Below are 21,735 nucleotides of genomic sequence, written 5' to 3'. Positions count from 1 at the left end.
TTAAATATAACATTAAAATTACAACATTACACGACAGGACTACAATACAAATAAATGGGAGAACAATTAAAAAAATCTGTACAAAAAAAGTGAATATTATTTTAACAACAGTACATTGTAAGCAGTCAACTGCTTGCCAATAAATGTTAACAAAAATATCGAACTCCATGGTAAATTCAAAAGGCGTGATTATTTTGTGTTAATACTTATCTATCAGTTAGCAGGACATCCTGATTAGAATTATGTTGAGACAGCTTTGGTTTGCAGTCTAAGATGCATCTAAATCGGTCATAAGATATGTCTTAGAAAATGTCTTTGGATACTTTCAAAAACCAGGCGCCTGGTATCTTTGATGAGTTTTTACAATATTTGTATCAATAGGTTTTCGATGTTGTGTTTATGCATTGAATGTTAAATTTTAACTAATTTCTTCGTGATAGATAGAAGAACATAATACCGGTGACCATAAACAGCAAATTCATAACACAACTCGATCAATCTGACACCTGATATTAAAATCTAAACTGCAGAATATGAAAAGAAATTTTCAATTAATTTAGAAATGAAATAGCACAAATCAATTTACAAGCAATAACAAGCATTGCGTTATCAAATTAGAAGCATCAGTTAATGAAGTGTACCAATAATCCAACACCACAAATCAATGAAGACTCCAATAAGAAAATGGGTGCGTCGACAGGGTAAACGTTTCCTGCTATGCAAACATCACCCGCCATACGAATCACCACTTAGTTAAAAACGTCACAATCAGTAAATTAACAGTTCAGACGACTGTCTTTGTATCTAAGGACCCAAGACCACGAAAACATGTCGCTTGTGAGTTGAGAGACAGATACGGTTTATAAATTCGCGGTGGTGACCATTAGACTAATGTGGCGTCGACTTCAGTCATTCTTCCTCATAACTCTAATGTAGTATTTAGTATTTTGTAAACACCAGAGGAGTTTTCTAAGAGTATATGACTGCTGAAAAATGGGGATTTCACAAAATAAGTATCAAGATTGAAATAAAAAGACGACCTTCTAAGTTTTCTGTTATTCTTAACCACAAGTTCACTGGGATATATTAGATGCAAACCTTATGGAAACTACAGAACAGTTAACGTGCAGACATCTTATACGTTCAGGTTTTTCACATTCAATCTTTTTTGATAATACTCTATACAAAAGACAAAAAGATGTCACTATACTATTGTCAGGTCATTGAATATGTCATTCTTTGGATTTAATATTGAATCACGCATAGGGTCTTTGCATTGGAAATATTCTAAAACCAGTTGTTGGCAAGATACGGGTTATGTTCTTCTCGTTTATTGTATGATGGTATGATACTAAGCACCTAACAGGAGGGATTTTGCGATGAAGACATAATCCTTCAACCAGTTTAATTGATTTCTGGAGCTGGCATGTCAGTAACTGCTAGTAGTCCTTTGTTAATGTATGTATCATTGTCATTTTGCTTAGTTTTTTTCTGTTACCTATTCTAACATCTGACTCGTACTTCCTTTTTTACTGCTTTTTACTGTGCATATTAATGTGTGGATGTTTATTGTACATTGGCTAGAGGTATAGGGGAGGGGTTGATATCTCACAAAACATGTTTAACCCCACCGTATGTTTGCGCCTGTCCCAAGACTTTGTTAGTCTTGTATGTTTGGTTTTTTTTTTTAATTTTGGTTCATTTATATATTTTAGTTTAGTGCGAGTTCATTTTTGCTGAACTAATTCATTTTTTTGTTTAGTGGCCAGCTGAAGCCCGCCTCCGGGTGCAGGAGTTTCACGCTGTGTTGAAGATGCATTGGTGGCCTCGGGCTCTGTTCTGCTCTTTGGTCAAGTTGTTTTCTCTTTGACACATTCCCCGTTACCATTTTCAATTCTATCATCAATTAATATGAAAGTGAAATAATAAAACTTTGTATCTCTGTTAGGGTTCTGTATGAATTATGCTTCATATGAGTTAAACAAAAATATAAAATAATAATAAAAAAAACCTTCTCATTGGAATACTGACTGTTTGTTGAAATATCAATACACCTTACTCAGCAAATTTGTTGTCAATAAAAAAAATTTTTTATGTTATTCTCTTCGTTGTAATTGTTGTTCGAATCAATGTGGTCCTTCACACAGTAAGATTTTTGTTTACCTTAGACAAGATATGTGTGTCTACGTTTCCTATTTTTGTATAAGACAACTGTACTTGACAAACGTCCAATTGTCTTTTTGAGGATGTTCGCTACTCTTGTTTTTGAATTTTTGCAAGATATTCGGAATCCTCTGGTTTTATCCTTGTAGTGTCATTATAAATTTTGCCCGCTAACCCCTACTTTTTTTTTCATAATTTTATAACATATAGTTTTAAAAGTCATACTTAAAAATCTTATAAAGAGATATAGGAAGATGTGGTGTGAGTGCCAATGAGACAACTCTCCATCCAAATAACAATTTAAAAATTTAATTTAAAAAGACCTTGTTATTGTTGTTATAGCTTTTGAAAGGAAAAAGGTGCCAATGTTAAATGTATAAAAAATCTACATTTCCTGCCATATTTTCAATGGCTTATATCTCGAAGTTTATCATCAAGTTAAAATAAGTTTGATGTGAACGTTGTGACAATCCAACCAGTGGTATTGTTCATGGCTGTGCTTTGCGATAACATTTGAAAATTTACTTCTTGCTTGTAAATGTATAATTATATATGTAATTGTTAATGTATAAGTGTTATCCTCTTGTAGCACCATATGTGTGCCTAAGTTGTGATAAATTGTCTTGTCTTGTCTTGTCTTGTCTTGTCACAACAAGCATTGCCTCTGGCGAAAACAAATTTTGCTTTGTCAAAACCCAAACATCATGCTGACGTAGTATTATCAATTTGAAAATCTTAAGAATAAGTTTATTTTAGAATAAAACAGTAAAATATTTTAATCGTACCATCCTTTACAATTTATCTCTTTGAACAACATCACCGCTCATATCTGGATTCTTTTTTTAACATAATTGAATGACAAAGAGCATTAAAAGAACATGATCCATCGATAGCATGAACTTTTTACACCCAAAAATTATGAATTACATTATTTTCATATTCTTTATTACAAAATTAAAATTGAGATTCTGCGAGAAAAACGATACATCTTCCCTTTCAAAGTCCATGATTTGTAATGGAAAACCTATAAAAATAGAAGGTACACAATGTCATTATATGGTGTAGATTCTGAAAAAAAACCCATCTAGTTTTGATTAAGGGAAGGGATGTAGAAGGGGATTTACATTTGTCATGTAGTGTGGAAAGGATTTCCTGATGGAAGCCGCGAATGGCTGATAAAAAACATACTAGTAGATAATAAAGTCATATGGTATTTGTAATGAGCTTTACGACCGGAAGTATTTTTTCACTTATATCATGATACAGAACCCAGAAACCATATCTTTTCAGAATCAGTGTGAATCATGTTTCATATGCGCTCAAAGTGACATTTCCTAAACTGTAGGTAGACAATTATCTCCCTAATTGCAAGCAATGGTATATCGACACTATATATTCATTTCGAATCAGTGCAATGACAGCTATCATACGACACCGGATGTGACATTTGTTCATCGAAGGTAGCCAATTAGCTCCCTTTGAAAAAAAAAGAAATACGTTAAAACCATAGAGTTCAGAAAAGTGAAAAGTAAGTTTTCAAATAAAACCGGAAGTGACTATTTTCAACCGAAGGTATCTGAACTTTCTTTCTGATTTCAATAAAAAAAAAACTATAAACTATAATTTTTTCGGAATTAGTGTAGATTTGTTATCTTTTCAAACCATTTTTGTTTACAAAGGTAACTTTTTTGTACATTAAAAAACGTTTTGCATATCTATTATACTTTTCTACATTGGCTAGAGGTATAGGGGGAGGCTTGAGATCTCACAAACATGTTTAACCCCGCCGCATTTTTGCGCCTGTCCCAAGTCAGGAGCCTCTGGCCTTTGTTAGTCTTGTATTATTTTAATTTTAGTTTCTTGTGTACAATTTGGAAGTTAGTATTTCGTTCATTATCACTGAACTAGTATATATTTGTTTAGGGGCCAGCTGAAGGACGCCTCCGGGTGCGGGAATTTCTCGCTACATTGAAGACCTGTTGGTGACCTTCTGCTGTTTTTTTTTTTCTATGGTCGGGTTGTTGTCTCTTTGGCACATTCCCCATTTCCATTCTCAATTTTAATTAGTTCTGATCAAAATGTGAGGTTGAAATCCCTTCGATTGTTCTCTAAACAATTAGTGTTTTTTAGTTCTTGGTTACATTATTTAATTTACCGTTTATAATCTAATGCATATTGGTTTAAAATTTTCAACAAAACATTGATTGGTTATTACGTCCTTAAACAATGGAAATTCATGTCATTTTCATGTTAATGATAGGAAATAATCAATTAAACTTCAGATTCTGAATATTTGAATAAGTAACTACCAGTGAGTAAGCACCAAACAAAAGCAGATTGATAAAATGTTTGTCTCACTCTAAAATAGTTAGAATGATAGATACAAATTTATGAACTATAAAGTTTAAATTTTTGAAAGGATAATGTTGGTTTTCAGGACATAAAATAGACAATACCTGTAATCAATGATTGATTGATTGATTGACATCATACAGCAATGTACAATTATTCATTGATTGGGTATTGGATCGGATCTTGAATACCCATACTGTAACTTTCTCTGCAATTTTTATCTTCTGCTGACTGTGACATGATCCCAATTCTATACTAGCCAAAAGAATCATTCCCACTTCATACATTTGTCATAAGGCACCAATGAGAACCTGAATTTGTAACGTAATAATTCTAAGATGACGTGAATATCGTATGAAACTTATAGCTTCGCACCGTGGTGCGAAGCAAAAATGAACTTGTGGTTAAATTACATGTTTTTATTCCAGGTAATGACCTTTTGACGATAGCCGATATTGTTATTTTATTAATTTCGATTTTAACGGTAAGCCTACACGTTTCGTCTTTTATGTTCGGAGCTGATTTGATTCTCTTTTCCAAATTTTGAATGTTTTACTTGTATCCATCTGATTATGAGTCAAGCCATTTTCAACTGATTTTTATAATTGTTCTTATATTGTGCTGTTAAACCACTTTCTTAGGTTAGGGGAGTGTTGGGTGCTCACAAACATGTTTTTTACATAAATAAGGCCGTTAGTTTTTCTCGTTTGAATTGTTTTACATTGTCTTATCGGGGCCTATTTTAGCTGACTATGCGGTATGGGCTTTGCTCATTGTTGATGGCCTTACGATGACCTATAGTTGTTTATGTATGTGTCAATTGGTCTTTTGTGGATAGTTGTTTCATAGGCAATCATACCACATCTTCTTTTTTATATCAACACCGCTACATTCTTTATTTGACTATCAGGAGCATGTACGTCAGTGGTTGTCGTTGGTTCATGTCTATATCATACTTGTTTTTTCGTTAATTTTGTTTTGTTATAAATTAAGCCGTTAGTTTTCTCAATTGACTTGTTTCATATTTTTCATGTCGAGGCCTACCAATAAATAGTCGACTATAAGATATGGGGTTTTCTCATTGTTGAAGGCCGTACGGTTGCGTTTACTTGCATACAACCACTTCATCTGAAATTGGATGGATATAAAAAAAAAAGGAGATGTGGTATGATTACCAATGAGACAACTCTTAACAAGAGATCAAATGACACAGAAATTAACAACTATGGGTCACCTTACAGCCTTCAACAATGAGCAAAGCCCATATCGCATAGTTAGCTATAAAAGGCCACGACATTACAAATGTTAAATAATTCAAACGAGAAAAAACTAGCGACCTAATTATGTACAAAATAATGAACGAAAAACAAATATGTAACACAGCAACAAACGACAACCACTGAATTGCAGGCTCCTGACTTGGGACGGGCACATACAGAATGTGGAGGTGGATAGTTCTCATTGGCCATCAGATCACATATCCTTATTTTTATATTTATACAGGTGATAAGATAATTCAAGAATGGTGTTATTCTATTTCTAAAGTGGAATTTCATGATTGTTTTCTATTAAAGGGGCACTAGCTGTCAAATTCATGTACAGCGATATGACTCAAATTCTCATGTTTGATTTATAACAATGTAAAACATATATCCAAATTACAAAAAGTCTCAAATAAACAATTTACAGGTCATGGGGTCGATAATATGAAGCTTTGTTTCGTTTGTATTCTAGTCTAGACGCCATTAAATTAGCTGTCGATTTGACCTCCCAATGACCACCGATGCCCATATAAGCGATATTAACATAAATATAGATATAAATAAGTGTTGTCAGTTTTGCCTAACAGGTTACTCGGGTAATCTTTCGACCGATTGACCGGTTAACTGGTAGTTTAAGTTGATGTTTGAAAGACCTTATCTATAGTACCCTACACATGTATGATTTTTTTATAATACGATGGACTGAAGTTTGTACGTCCTTTTTGCATTACAAGGCTTGCCTGTGAGGATTCCTTGCGAAGTTTGACTTAAATAATCCAGTACACCGTATCTACTATGGTGTTTGAAATAACTTCAGATTGAAAAATTAAAAAAAAAAAACGTCTTGAACTCGTCGAATGGAAAATGTCTGAAACCGATGATGCAATATTTCATTTTCTCTTGATGTCTCAGAAAATAATGTGGAATGTTCAATTTGAAATGATTAAGCCTGTTATTCGTACAATGAATTATAAATTATATACATTCATGTTGATTTTAATTTCACAATTTTTGAGTTGGCATTTCTTTAAAGTATGTCAAAGTCTTGCACGATGAAGGTTGCACATTCAGATGTAGGTCTACGCAATATAAGATATAGAAAAAAATAATGAAGTAAATTCTAAAATTTAATCGGATTACTGATCTAAAGTCACTGAAAACATGTATACTAATTATGTTTACTTAAGATCTTGCCCCGAGCTGAAAGACAAATTGTCTAAGTTCTTATTAATTCTATGTGTTTTGGATCAACAGTTACAAAAGCAATCAATTTACTGGACAATTGATCCGTCACAATATTTACCACGATGATAATTTTAAAATAGAACACAATTATTTGTTGATTTTAACATGTTCAATACACATGTATATCAAATCTATAATAATTGAAAAAAGTCCGGTCAACCGACTAGCGTTTTTGGTATTCGATATTTGGTCCTTCCGACGGTTAACCGTTGCCAACACTAATAGAAAGAAAAAGAAAAAATCGTGTAATTAGATTCTTCTAAGTCTATTTAATTTCATTTATAGATTAAAAATATGTTATTCATTATTTTTACCTGTATGAGAATGATTTTTTTGAGGATCGAATCAGTCAATCAAATGATTTACTTTTGTTTCACTTTCAATGTTGACATTCTTTTCCTTTAAATAATCAATCACGCACACAATTCATGCGTTATCCATCTGTAGCTAAGGGGTTAAATTCAAGTTCTCATGAATACGGATTTAATGAGGTCGAATTATTTACTTGCAAGTGAATAATTTGTCATCAATGTTTCTTAGCTTATTCTGACAAAGTTAAACCAAACTAGCTGCTAAAAGCGAATTATTATTTCACTATTTCACTTTCATTAATGATTGAACAAAAAAAAATCATATCTTATATTTTTTATATATCTCGTAGCTAGTGCCCCTTTAACGACATTTTGGAGGGTCTGGAAGGGGTTAACAGGATAAAGAATATTTGATAAAAAATGCAGAATAAAAGGGCGAAAAAATAAAGAATAAAGAAAAATAGCCAAAATAAATAAAAAAATAGAGAATAATGGGGTGTTAAAATATATAAAATAGAGAATAATGGGCCAAAATAAATAAAGAATCGAGAAAAATGGTCTAAAAATAGAAAATAATGAAAATGAAGGATCCCCCCTCCATGTCGACACTAAGAAATGATGGAAATGAATTTCATCATGTTTGACATAATTTGCATGCTTTGATGATAAGTTCAATGTTTTAATATCAAATAAGGCATAAAAGCTACAACTTGTTGCGAATGTCAAATTTTATTCAGCTGGATAGATACGTCATATTCTTCAACAATCTGCAGCATTAAGATGGAATGGTACATTTTACGCCGTACTGAGTCGAAAGTTCTACTCCATCGTTAATGCTAAGAACTTGATAAATAATTAAAATAATGTAATAAGAAAATAAGATTATATGCATTTTTATTATCACAATATAAACATATACTAATACTTTAATACGCACAAACATCAAACAATAACAAGAAATATATAACAAATTTCACGATGAATCTTAGGAAATATGATGTCTATAAGGCAACCACAAAACAAACAAAAAACGGACATCTTAATGTCAGCTGTTTATGTTTTCATTGGTAGACAAACATTCATTATGGATATGGAAATCTTACGTTCTGAATTGATCGTAGTGAGGAGCCTCGGTTCACGAGTGATCTAAGTTGTCATACTACTTTATCACTGGCATGTTAACACTGAGGTTGTGAGATTGAACCCTGCACGTAGCAGGTGTGCTCTATTCCAATCTTAATTGACGAGGATTGTCAGTTTTTCTGAAAGCGGCGGTTAAACACCAATCAATCAATCGATCGTAGTGTTGACAAATTTTCACTCATTTCAAAAGGAAGATTTTAGTGCATCTAATTCTTGAAAAAAAACATCACACATCATCCTCAAATGACTGTAAGTGGACAGAATATAATTTTCAAGTAAAGATATGTATTTGTTATATACTCGTTATATACACTATTTGACCTGAAAGTTCAACATCTTATCCTTAAGCTCAACAAATCAATTTCAGTTCACACGACACATATGTCACGTGTGTTAGAACATCATTCTTAAAGTGGCACAATAGTATTTTACTTTCCGGAAACTAGGTTGCTCATTTGTGTACAATGTATTTTAAAACTGTGACTGGACAAATAAACAGCATCTAATGGACATACAATTGTAGAAAAATATAAAATAATTTTACATACAGTTGAAAATGATTTCATGAGAAAAAAAAATTTCATATATTTACTGCATGATTAAAGACATAAACGCACAAGTGGACTTAGGTTAATAAAAATAGCAGAAAAAGCAAACGGTCATTATACATAAAATTATTATCATTTATCTCTGAACATTATAATAAAAGTATTTCAGTAAACTGTGTATGTAGATTCTTGGTCAGTGTTAGAAAGTAGTGAAAATTCTAAAAAAAAAAAGCTATCATTATCCATATGGCCTAGGAAATACTACCATTTCACCGGAAATAGTATAACAACTAGAAAAGTAAAATAAAAAAACAGGCATAAACGGAACAACTAATTTAAATATCGTCTTAAGTCAACTTTACCACAGAGCGTTGCATTATTAGTTAAATTACATAAATTTTAGTTAAATTACATTATTCATAAATTGCAGGATTAATACTTAAACACTTCGTGTTGCTTAGTCTTTAGTTTTGTGTACTAGTATTTGTTTGTTTGTCTTCTTTTTTTTAAGCATGGCGTTGTCAGTTTATTTTCAATCTATGAGATTGACTGTCCCTCTGGTATCTGTCGTCCCTATTTTAAACTGTATCATACAATCATGTCAGAACTATATTAATTGGCGCTGGGTAAATGATATGTGTCTGGACCTACATAGTGGTGGCTACATACTATACATATATCATCACAGTGCGTAAAGTGTTATCGGTATTAAATTTCCTGAATTTTGAGTTTTTGATAATTTTACTATTTTATCCTTATCGTTACATACAGAACAACTATTTTGACCGGTGTATCCTTTTTATATTATATCTGAACGAGTACTTGTTGTAATACCAAGAGTACATATGGTGAACTGAACTCAGTAGTCAATTCGTCGTATGAAGCTGAAAAGTATATATAAAATATTCTTTTATCAATTTACAGATGTAATCTTTAATAATAAGTAAGTTCACCATATCTATAAATTATGAAATGATCGAAATTGCCGAATTTCCTTGAAAAGCTTATTTAAGCTGAAAGAGAAATAGTTTACATTGTACAGGTTCTTCTTGTGCTCTTACAAACTAGTTTGCGTATTTTTTGTTTTACAAATGCAATTTTGATAATCAAATTCTCCCCACTATAGAACATTCTGAAAAGTCTTTTGAAATCACAAATATTTATACAAGTTTTTAGGATTGATCTTTTTTTTACAAAAGATACAATAAAACTGTCCCTTTATCCCTGTGAAAAAAATAGTTATTTGCAACATTGTATTCAGTCAACTTACGGTTAATGCTCTCCTAGAATACTAGGCATAGCTGAAGGAATTTCTGGTCCACACTCAAGGTCGCCCATCAGAATAACTTGACTTTGTTGTTGGAATTTAGAATTTATACATTTAGCTTGCTCTATGTTCTCTTTTGCAAAAGATCCAAAATACTGCGTATCAGCTGATCGCATATAAATATTAGACAATAAAAGCAATTAATGTCAGTTAGTAAGATTTATATATTATTTTTTTTTCATTTTTAAGACGTGTTACAGTTGAATTATTTATACATTTAAATGCAGAGCTTGATCGGATGTGTTAGTTACAATTCAATATTTGGACGCACTGAGCGTCTTTCATTGTAACTTGTTTTAAGTTGTTCCTGTGCTAAAGATACCTGTAAAACATGTAATTCCCTAGCAAAGTTTATGACTTAATTCAAATATCATCAAAACTCAAAAATGACATTTAGTAAATTAAAGCGACGAAGAAAGTAAAGCGGATGTGTCTGAGACTGAGAATGTTGCAAGTGCATTCGACTCCAATCTTAATTGACTAAGATTGTCAGTTGTCGAACCAACGGTCGGAGGGTCTCGTCGGGCAGAGGCTTCGTATGACAATAAAAACTGACCGCCACGAAATAGCAAAGAGAACTAAAAGTGGCGTTAAACACCAATCAATCAATTAATATAAGATTGATATTTTACCACCCTTACATTAAGAAAACATTGATAAATTATTTCCGACATAAAACAACCCAAGTTGTTTAAACAAACTTATTTTCCACCTGTTAGCAGATTTTTTATTCAATGCGTCTTTGAAATAATTAAACATATTAAGGAAAACTTACGTTTGTAATAACTATCATTTGAAGCTTGTTGCATATTCGTGAAAGCTATTGTACGACCTGCAATTTAAAATAACAGAACAATAAACAGTAACATGTATGGGGTCTGGATGGGTGTTTACAGAATAGAGAATAATAGGCAAAACATATAAAGAATACAGAAAAATGGATCCTCAAGTTTTGTCGTAATGATACACATCTTCAAATATTGGAGGCAGACATTTCATTAATTAATATAAAAGTTATCAAACTAGGAAGTAGGATGGAGTGTTGTCAGATCCATCATTGTCAGAAAAATGAATAATAATAAACTGAAAAGAAGAAATTAAATATATGTTTAACATGTATACATACTTCAACAATTAATTTGCCTCTTCTGTTCGCCTGTTTTTCAGTTACATAAAACGATGATTCAGCGTTTTCTATCTGTGCTTTACTAAGTATCATGTTTCCAGCAACGTTAATATTTTTAGCGCTAAATACACATTTTCCTAACGCATTTGCAGGTCCGACAGTATCAACACAGGTAAGACACTCTTGACTCAACGCAGACAAAGCCCTGCATTTCTTGATACCACAATCTAAAATATATTCAATATCGGTCTGGTCACTGCATCTTCTTGATAGGGATTATAGTTTCCAGAATGTTGTCCATCCAGAACAAGGGGATTTCCCTACGGGTAAAAGGTTGTTGTTTAATCCATGAATAGAGCTGTAGACATTTGAATATTCAGACACTACAGAATTTGTTACACTCTGTATATCGTCTTCGTGGAAAATCGGAAAATACATATCAAGTAAGGTAAAACAAATCAAATGAATATGAAAAGAATCGGATTTTTAGAATTAAATATACTTTGGAAGGTTCTCACGGTAAAGTCTTACCAACAAACGAACTGCTCATACAGAGAAGTAATGAAACAATTGTTTAAGAAATGACTGCTTCTTTTTGTAATTTCATTCTAAAAAATGTGTGCACGATCGATATTTTTACACCCCATTAAAATTACAAAAAGAAAACATTCATTTTTTATAATTTCATTTTTGTGCTAATAAGACCATAAAAAAAGGTTGATCAAGTTTTTTTTTTATTTACCTGTGCACTTTTTTGTAGAAGCAGTTGTCATCACGAAGGTAAAATTGTAAATTGTGATATGAAGGTTAATTTTTGAATGCCGCGTGCTTGTTGATAGCCAATCAAACTATCGAATTCTCGTGAAACGGAAACGTAATGTAAATATTTACATATGAAATACCATTTTAATGGGGAAACTAAAACAACTCAACATAGATACATATTCAGGTGTCAACAAAAACACTAGATCACAAACCAGTGTACAAAAAAAATAAGAAATGAAATTTGTTTTAACTTTCCGACCAATTTCATTACTAATTCAATCATAAAGTTGCTCAGTTGTATGTAATATATTTTGGGGATGTATACCAATGTTCAGGAACATAATCTTCCGTGTCATGAGGGTATGGATTGGATTCACAGAATATAGAATAATGGGCAAAATGTATAGAATAAATGGCCAAAAAAAAAAAAAAAAAAATATAGGGCAAAAAAATAAAGAATAGACAAAAATGGGGTGATGAAATACAGGGAGTAGAGAATAATGGACAAAATTATAAAAAGATTGAAAAAAAATGACTTAAAATTACAAATTAAGGACGCCCCCCCCCCTTTTTCCCCTGAAACAATGTTTGTCCATTGCAAAACCATGCACTTCTAAGAATACCAAAGTTCAGACATGAGTTCCAAACTTCCAAATGACAAAAAGCATTAAATCAAATTCAGAAAAAGTGGGGACGTCGCTTCGCTAAAATTACACATTTCAACAAATTGGCTGTTACCACTGCTTCGGTATGTGACATAAAACAGCAGCCACAATGAATGATTTGAAATGTGTTTCTGCAAAAAAAAAAACATTGTGTACGCTCATTGAAGAAACTTAGAAAAAACTAAAATCTTAGTTAAACATGTTTAAGAGCATTAAGATAAAAAATGGTTTAAATGGAACATGTAGAACCATCAGCGGTCAATTGTGATTAAATCGAAAGGAGTAGAGGCTATATAATGGCCTCAAATGGACCCAGATTAACAAGATAATAAAATTCTAACAGAACAGATTTTTCTCCATAAATTATTAGAATATGAGCCAATTATTAAAAAAAACGTGTTTTTATCTAACAAAAAAAGGTTCAATGACGTCACAATGGTAGGTGCAAATGACGTCATAATTGGGAAAACAAGCAAAAATACAGAAATTTTGATGGTTTTTCTAAATTTTGACCACCGCACCATGCTTCCACCAATAAGAAATTTTATCATTTTGACAAGTTCATACATATCAAACTTTGGATAAAAAATCTTTTTGGTGCAAGGTTGGTGCGATAGTTTTTTTTATATTTTTCATAGCCAAGCGGAGCAATAAAAAGCTGAAATTTGTGATCAAAGTTGGACCTATTCATCTGACAAAGTTAAGTTTATACATTATTATGCCTATAGGAAATTTATTTTCTGTTTATGAATGTAACCTATATTCTTAATATTATTTCCGTAAGTATATCTAGTTAAACTTGTAAACAAAATCCAGAAGCAATGAACTACATATTGCAAGGGAGTCAATAACAATTTTGAGGACATTTTTTTTTAATTACGAAATTTTAGATTGACATGCAATATAACAAAATCTGTACATTTCTTATGTTTCAGCTAATTATCAATTAAAAGTCTGGTGTTTGATTGGGGCAATCTTCTCTCTCTGGTATTAGGGTCGGATCCATGATTTGTGTTTGGAAAAAGGGGGATGGGGACAAAGTATACCGAATTTAAAAGATTATTTTCCTTAAATTTACATAATTGGCGAGAAACATATGAGATTTATTTTGATAATGAAACTACATATATTCCAATTGGATGTGTCTTTGTTGGTAATGATCATAGAGAACAAGTTTCATAAAATTATGTGGTTAGAGAACGGAAACGGCAAAAGGTAGACTATACATATCATGTCAGTTAACTGCTAGTAGTCTGTTGTTATTTATGTATTATTGTCATTTTGTTTATTTTCTTTGGTTACATCTTCTGACATCAGACTCGGACTTCTCTTGAACTGAATTTTAATGTGCGTATTGTTATGCGTTTACTTTTCTACATTGGTTAGAGGTATAGGGGAGGGTTGAGATCTCACAAACATGTTTAACCCCGCCGCATTTTTGCGCCTGTCCCCAGTCAGGAGCCTCTGGCCTTTGTAAGTCTTGTATTATTTTAATTTAAGTTTCTTGTGTACAATTTGGAAATTAGTATGGCGTTCATTATCACTGAACTAGTATATATTTGTTTAGGCGCCAGCTGAAGGACGCCTCCGGGTGCGGGAATTTCTCGCTACATTGAAGACCTGTTGGTGACCTTCTGCTGTTGTTTTTTTATTTGGTCGGGTTGTTGTCTCTTTGACACATTCCCCATTTCCATTCTCAATTTTATATATCCGTATATATATTTATATATGGATAGTCCATCTTCCCATGCATAGAAACAAGTGCCTGAAGTCTGTAAGCATCCTACGTGTCTGTTACCTTTTTAATGGTTATGTTTTGAATAATTTTATAATCATGTGTAAAAATAAAGTGTAATTATTTTAAAAATGTGATCAGGTTTTGTTGTTATGCCCCATTTATGAGGTATGTCCAGTGCACGATGTGGTGACGATATCGCTGATATTGTCAACTTCGTCCACTTTCCTGTCTACATCGTGGACATCGCCGACATCGTGACGACATCGTCTACATCGTCCCCCTTTCCTGTCTACATCGTTGACATCGCCGACATTGTGATGTTGACAACATCGTGACGACATCGTCTACATCGTCCCCCTTTCCTGTCTTCATCGGTGACATCGCCGACATCGTGACGACATCGTCTATATCGTTCTCCTTTCCTGTCTACATCGTTGACATCGCCGACATTGTGATGTGGACAACATCGTGACGACATCGTCTACATCGTCCCCCTTTCCTGTATACATTGTTGACATCGCCGACATCGTGATGTTGACAACATCGTGACGTTTGCGATGTCGACAATATCGGTACTTTTTTGTACACTGGACATTCAATGTCGACACGATAAGATTAAGCATTATGTTTTCTGGTCTGTGCATCCGTTTCTATGTGCTTATGTTTGTCTGTTCGTCCTATCGTCTATCTGTCCCACTTCAGGTTAAAGTTGTTGGTCAAGGTAGTTTGACTTCTTTTGAACTGAGTTTTACTGTGCGTATTGTTGTGTGTTTGTTTTTTTCTACTTTGGCTAGAGTAATAGGGGGAGGGGTTTGGGGGAGGGGTTTGAGATTTTAAAATAATATGTTTAGCCCCGCTTGTCCCAATTCAGGAGCCTCAGGCCTTTGTAAGTATTGCGATTTGGGCATCCATCATGTACTAAAGACACATTCTTGTTTTCAACTATTTTGACATATATATATAATGAATAGTGTCATAATAATCAAAGACCAAGTCATACGTCACTTAGATTAGTGAAGGCGAAAGATAAACTAGTCACAGTGACAAGAACTACAATAAAACAAATAATATATAAATCGAATATAGAAAAGAGTACAGAGAGTAGCATGTACCAGTTTTGTAATGCTATAGATATGGTTATCTGGACCTCTGAAATAGATAATTAAAATAAGATGAATTTCGAAAAAGTCAACCCTAACTATCCTCTTCATATGCCTAGAGGTAGGTGGGGGTGTGGTGGGGGCGTACTTCAATACTTAATTGATGGGGTTGCCGCTGTTTTGTTACCTCACCCTGTTTTAGATTTTTAAAATATATACCTTTTCATATATTGCGTAGGAAAAAAAGTAACCTTTTCCCATATTGATTTGGTATCACGTGGTTTATTATTAAAGTTGAATACTTAAGTGTCAAAAGAGAAAAAAATGTTTGATAAAGACACACCGGGAACACCAAACAAGTTGACAGTCGAAGACGTTGTGGGAACTTTATTGTCCTTATCATATATATCTGATAGTTTTCTCAACTTTTCACTTATTTTAAGCTTAAAAGGGTGACCTATTCCTCAGACACGTCCTATCACCTTGTAAATTGAAGTGCCCCTTCCAAACCCAACACCTACCTGAAACATAAGTACTGTACAGTAATGGAAATACACCGAAATTTGAAAACACCCTTTAATGCATGTGTCTGTATATATTTATTTTAGTATTAAGATTTCTTGGCGCTAAATAGGTGTTCTTGTCGTTATATAATTCTTCTTGTCACTGATAAGTGAGACCCCTCCCAGCACTAGATGCACAATCTGTATATATCAGCAATACTCGGTGTTTTGTTTTGTTTCGTTGATGTTTCAATATTGCTTTTCCCCTTAACATTTACTTTGGAGTTTGTTACTTTTTAAAATTTGCATCTTAAATTGCATTTCTGTCATGTCTGTTGCAACATATTTAAAATCAAATCTTGTAAAATAGAAAACAAATTGCCGTTGCCATGGGCACAGATGTGTTGCTAGGAAGAAACAACAGTGAATTTGGCAAAAATGTGCATTTAATTATGTAATATTTAAATAGTGTATACGTGTAAACTTCACTACATGCTGAACAGGTTTAATTTCAAATATAGATAGATTTAAGCTGTATATTAATCATATTTGATGAGTTAAACTCCGCCATTATATTGGTTGCTAGGCAACAGAATAAACGAGTTAGACCCAAAATGCATTTTTTTTCAAAAGGTCTATGGTATAGAGTTACAACATGACAAATGAAATGAAATTTGGGGGTGGGGCCAAAAATGACCCTTATAGTCCCTAGTCCTTTACAAACTAAATAAATTATTTAAATCATGCAAATACCGAAACAGTAACTATCTAAAATCTCCTTTATTCAAATCTTCAATAAAGACTCCAATAAGAGAAATGTTTTGTCAATAGGGTAAACTATTCAACCATCAGCCAACATGCGAATCAACGGTAAATAATGTCTCAATTGGTAAATCAACAGTTTATACGACGGTGTTGGTATCTAAAATCAAAGACCATGACGAATTTTCGCTTGTGAGTTGAGAGACAGATACATCGTATGGTATAAATATGTAATCGTTACCATTAAACTTATGTGGCGTCGACTACAGTCGTTCTTCATAATCACTCTGTTGAAGTGAAGAGCTAACACTCAAGGAGTTTCAAAGGGTATATTACTGCTGAGAAACGGAAAAATTGAAAAAAAAATAATTAAAATGATCATATTTGCGATACTGTGGATTCATTATTGTTCGTTGATACCATTTTCTTGGTTTCGTGAGTACAGTTAAGCCACGAAATTAAATGTTAAACGAATGATGAATTTTCTATAGGTTTGTATGCAGACTTCAGCAAAACCACGAAATTAAATATCCACGAATATGCAAGTTTTCCTTAATCCACGAAAATTGGTATCCACAAACATTAATGAACTCACAGTATATTCTTGTTAGAAATCGTCAATTTGTGTCAACGTCGAGGAGAACGTTTAGATACTAAGCAAACTTTCTACGTTTTCTGGAATCATGAATCACAGATTCACTGGAATATATTAGATGCAAACCGTGTGGACAAAATTGAGTGATAGGACATCATCAACAAATCTGAAAGTGACGTAATAGAACATGGCAAGATGTTTGTCTTCGTGTCTCTCAGATCAATATTTTGTCATTACAAGGTCTTTTTATCTTATTATACGGTATAAGTTTAGGCCGTACGGTTATCTATAGTTTATTATATCTACTTCATTAAGTCGCTAAAGGATAGTTGGTGTCTCTTTAGCGATCAAATCAGACCTCATTTTTATTTTATATTTTGACGAACTATGTATTAACCATTGATGTTATTTGCAAATAAATGAGTGCATTTAAGAATTGATAATTTTATAACGGAATCCTCTGAACTGGCTCCTTTCAAAATTTGAACCAATGCAACATGTTTACAGAGTGATACCCCCCTCCCTCCACCTTATACAAATATATAGAAAGAGACAGATATATTGATTCACGTACATATGTTTATACAAATGAATAATGGATAGTCTTTACATATTGAGAACAACATATACCTTCAGTCACTCACAATTAATAAGTGGAGTGAAATAAATAAGATTCGATCTTTAAGAAGTTATAAAACAATTGAAAATGCGTCTGTTACATATTTTACCGCAGACCTTCTTTGCAAATGATGAATCTTTCAAATACAATTTTTTTAGTGATGGAACTGCAAGGGGCGGAACCCAAAAAAAGAGTACGGGTTCTCAAGTGTTTCAAACACTGCGTACTACCATTTACGCGAAGCAAGTGTAAAAAATGTTGTAAACAGAATGGAAAGAAACACGAACGGTGCTTTTCTGTCTTCTTCTGTTTTATGTGTGTGTTGGAACTGGCCACGAGGTTTGACATTAAGGTTAGTACAACTAATTATCGTCATGAATTGCTTGTTTGATTTTTACAATCGAATTAACAAATGTCATCGCAACGCACAGCTATAAATGATAGCACTGGTTGAGTTGTAATAACGTCCACGTCCAATAGGCACAAACAGATTATGGTGGAATTAACATGTTTACGAGCGTACAACCCTCTCCTTATCTGGGACTGTTGTATAATAATTTATCTGTCTCTGTCTATATATTTGTATACTTGGGGGTGGGGGAGGGGGGTTCCACAATTGTTATATCTTCCATGTAATTTTATAAATATCATATAGATTAAACGATTATTAAAATTGAGAATGAAAATGGGGAATGTGTCAAAGAGACAACAACCCGACCAAATAAAAAAAACAACAGCAGAAGGTCACCAACAGGTCTTCAATGTAGCGAGAAATTCCCGCACCAAGAGGCGTCCTTCAGCTGGCCCCTAAACAAATATATACTAGTTCAGTGATAATGAACGCCATACTAATTTCCAAATTGTACACAAGAAACTAAAATCAAAATAATACAAGACTAACAAAGGCCAGAGGCTCCTGACTTGGGACAGGCGGGGTTAAACATGTTTGTGAGATCTCAACCCTCCCCTATACCTCTAACCAATGTAGAAAAGTAAACGCATAACAATACGCACATTAAAATTCAGTTCAAGAGAAGTCCGAGTCTGATGTCAGAAGATGTAACCAAAGAAAATAAACAAAATGACAATAATACATAAATAACAACAGACTACTAGTAGTTAACTGACATGCCAGCTCCAGACTTCAATTAAACTGACTGAAAGATTATGATTTCCTCATATGAACATCAGGCACAATCCTTCCCGTTAGGGGTTTAGTATCATACCATCATAACATATATATGAGAAGATCATAACCCGTGTCATGCTAACAACTGTTTTTAGAATAAATGTGTTTAGTTCCGACGCAAAGACCTTATCAGTGACTCAATATTAACGCCAAAATATGCAATCTTTAATGACTTGACAACAGTATCGTAATTTTATTCCTTCTTAATAAGTCTATTCAAAGGTTTTGTAAGTTTCTGGGGTGAATACTGACACCTTTGTGCTTTATAAAGAATATTTCCATAAAAATTTGGATGTGAAATACCTGAACGTATAAGAAGTCTGCATGTTGAGCTATATTTACGAATGATGTCTTTATACCGATGATAAAATTTAGTAAATGCTTTTAGTCCAGTCAAACTAGCCCAAAAAATCACCCAACCTCAAACAAATTGCAACAAAAGGTTTCTTGTCATAATTCGATCTATTGACATATTCTATTGAACATATTAAAAATCGACAGAAATCGATGGGCTAATTTTCGGGTATTTTTGGGTCAAAATATATGTTTTTGAACAAAAATCGCTGAAAACTGGAAAATTTCTTATATTTTATTATTATGACAAAACGATAAGAAATGAGTGTAAAAAAAAGATAACAGTTATGAGAACTACCTATAATAGTGGCAACATTGGGGGAAAAAAGTTTTGAAAAAGAGTCATTTTGGGTTAAAAACTGCATTTTTGTGACAAAAATCGGCAAAAACTGATTGTTTTATATTAATTATAGTAAATATATAAATAAATCGTGTTTTCACTATTTTAGACAAAATATAAAATATCATTATAAATAATACCGAATTCTTTTTATTAACATACGAATTTTGGGGTGAAATATGTACTTTTTAGTGACAAATCGAGATAAACTGAAATTTAAGATAATCACTTCACCAAAATGTAATATATAGATACTAACTAATTCATTTATCTTGACTAAGTAAATAAGTCATTCGAAAATTATGAAAAAAATATATAGAGCTTATGTCAAAGAAACAATGTCACATCTTCATATTATGAAAAAAGGGACTTATTTAGGTAGTTGCCTTCTTGAAATATAGAAAATATAACTGACAATAACATTTAATATTTGTTTCAACTTGAGTCAAACATAAGTTCATCAGCTGCTAAATTAATGTCACTATGCATTGAATTCATACAGCTCTGTCCACGACATTCGCCGCACGAAATGTTACATTCTAAACCATGTTTTCTACATGTGAAGCGACGAGTATCACAATTAGTCTTGCAGTTGCAACGTATAATTGAAAGGAGTCTTTGTGGAGCGGGTTGCATTTTTGTCTTGATAGGCATAAGTCTTCCAGTTACAAGTAACCAACCAAAATCAGAAGGATCTATCTCTTCTCCTCCGATCCATGTCTGAACTTGTAAATAAGTCCTTAAGCTATGATATGTAGCAGTCTCGGTAGTTGGTGGAAGAGTGTGAATTTGGATCACTTCTTTGCAAGTAAGAACTCTGTTAGCAAATTTTTTGTACCTGAGAACGTCAAGTCCTTCGATCGGAGCACCTCCGTACAAAAACGTAATTATTTTTTCCCCGGCATTTATAATGTCTTCAACAAGAGACCCTTTTAAAAATATCTCAGCAAGATCTTTCAATATTTGACTGTCAATAAATTTCTTTAATGTAGCTACCTTTCCTACACCATACAGCTTTGATGTCGTGTCACAACCGCTTATTGCGTGAATGATCGGAAGGACTTTGCACATGTTTTGTCCAAGAACGCCTTTCGTTTTATTTATGTCCCATACTTTTGACTTTGTCTTCTTATCATGATTTGGTTTAAAGATCAGATTCAAGGATTCAAAATTGTTATAGTACAACAGAAGTACCAACAGGTCAGTATCTTCACCAAGGAGTATTGTTGGGTGCGAAATGGCAGATTCTACTGCAGTTTTAGCGATCAAAACGTCTGCATCTGCTGAAGCATGCTTTGTTTCAATTCCGTTTGCATGCATATGTCTACTCAACATTTCAATAAAGTTCTGTTTATTTTCATTTTTAGCCAAAAATAATTCCTTTTTTGACCTAAAAGGCGTTGTCTCCGTAAATGTTACTTTTGTACCAAATATTCCTTTGGTTCGCTTAAGATGCATTGCATCTTTAGTATCAGGACCGGACACGTATCCATCAAATACTACAACAATCGAGTCATAACACTTTATGGAATCAATATACCTTTTACAAATTTCTCCAAATGTCAACCCACTTTTCCACGGTATTTTATGCATAAGTGATCCGCCATCAACAACATAACTGTAGACAG

This window comes from Mytilus trossulus, chromosome 10 (genome assembly GCF_036588685.1).
Source record: "Mytilus trossulus isolate FHL-02 chromosome 10, PNRI_Mtr1.1.1.hap1, whole genome shotgun sequence".
In the NCBI taxonomy this organism is placed as follows: Eukaryota; Metazoa; Mollusca; class Bivalvia; order Mytilida; family Mytilidae; genus Mytilus; species Mytilus trossulus.
This window is presented reverse-complemented; position numbering follows the sequence as displayed.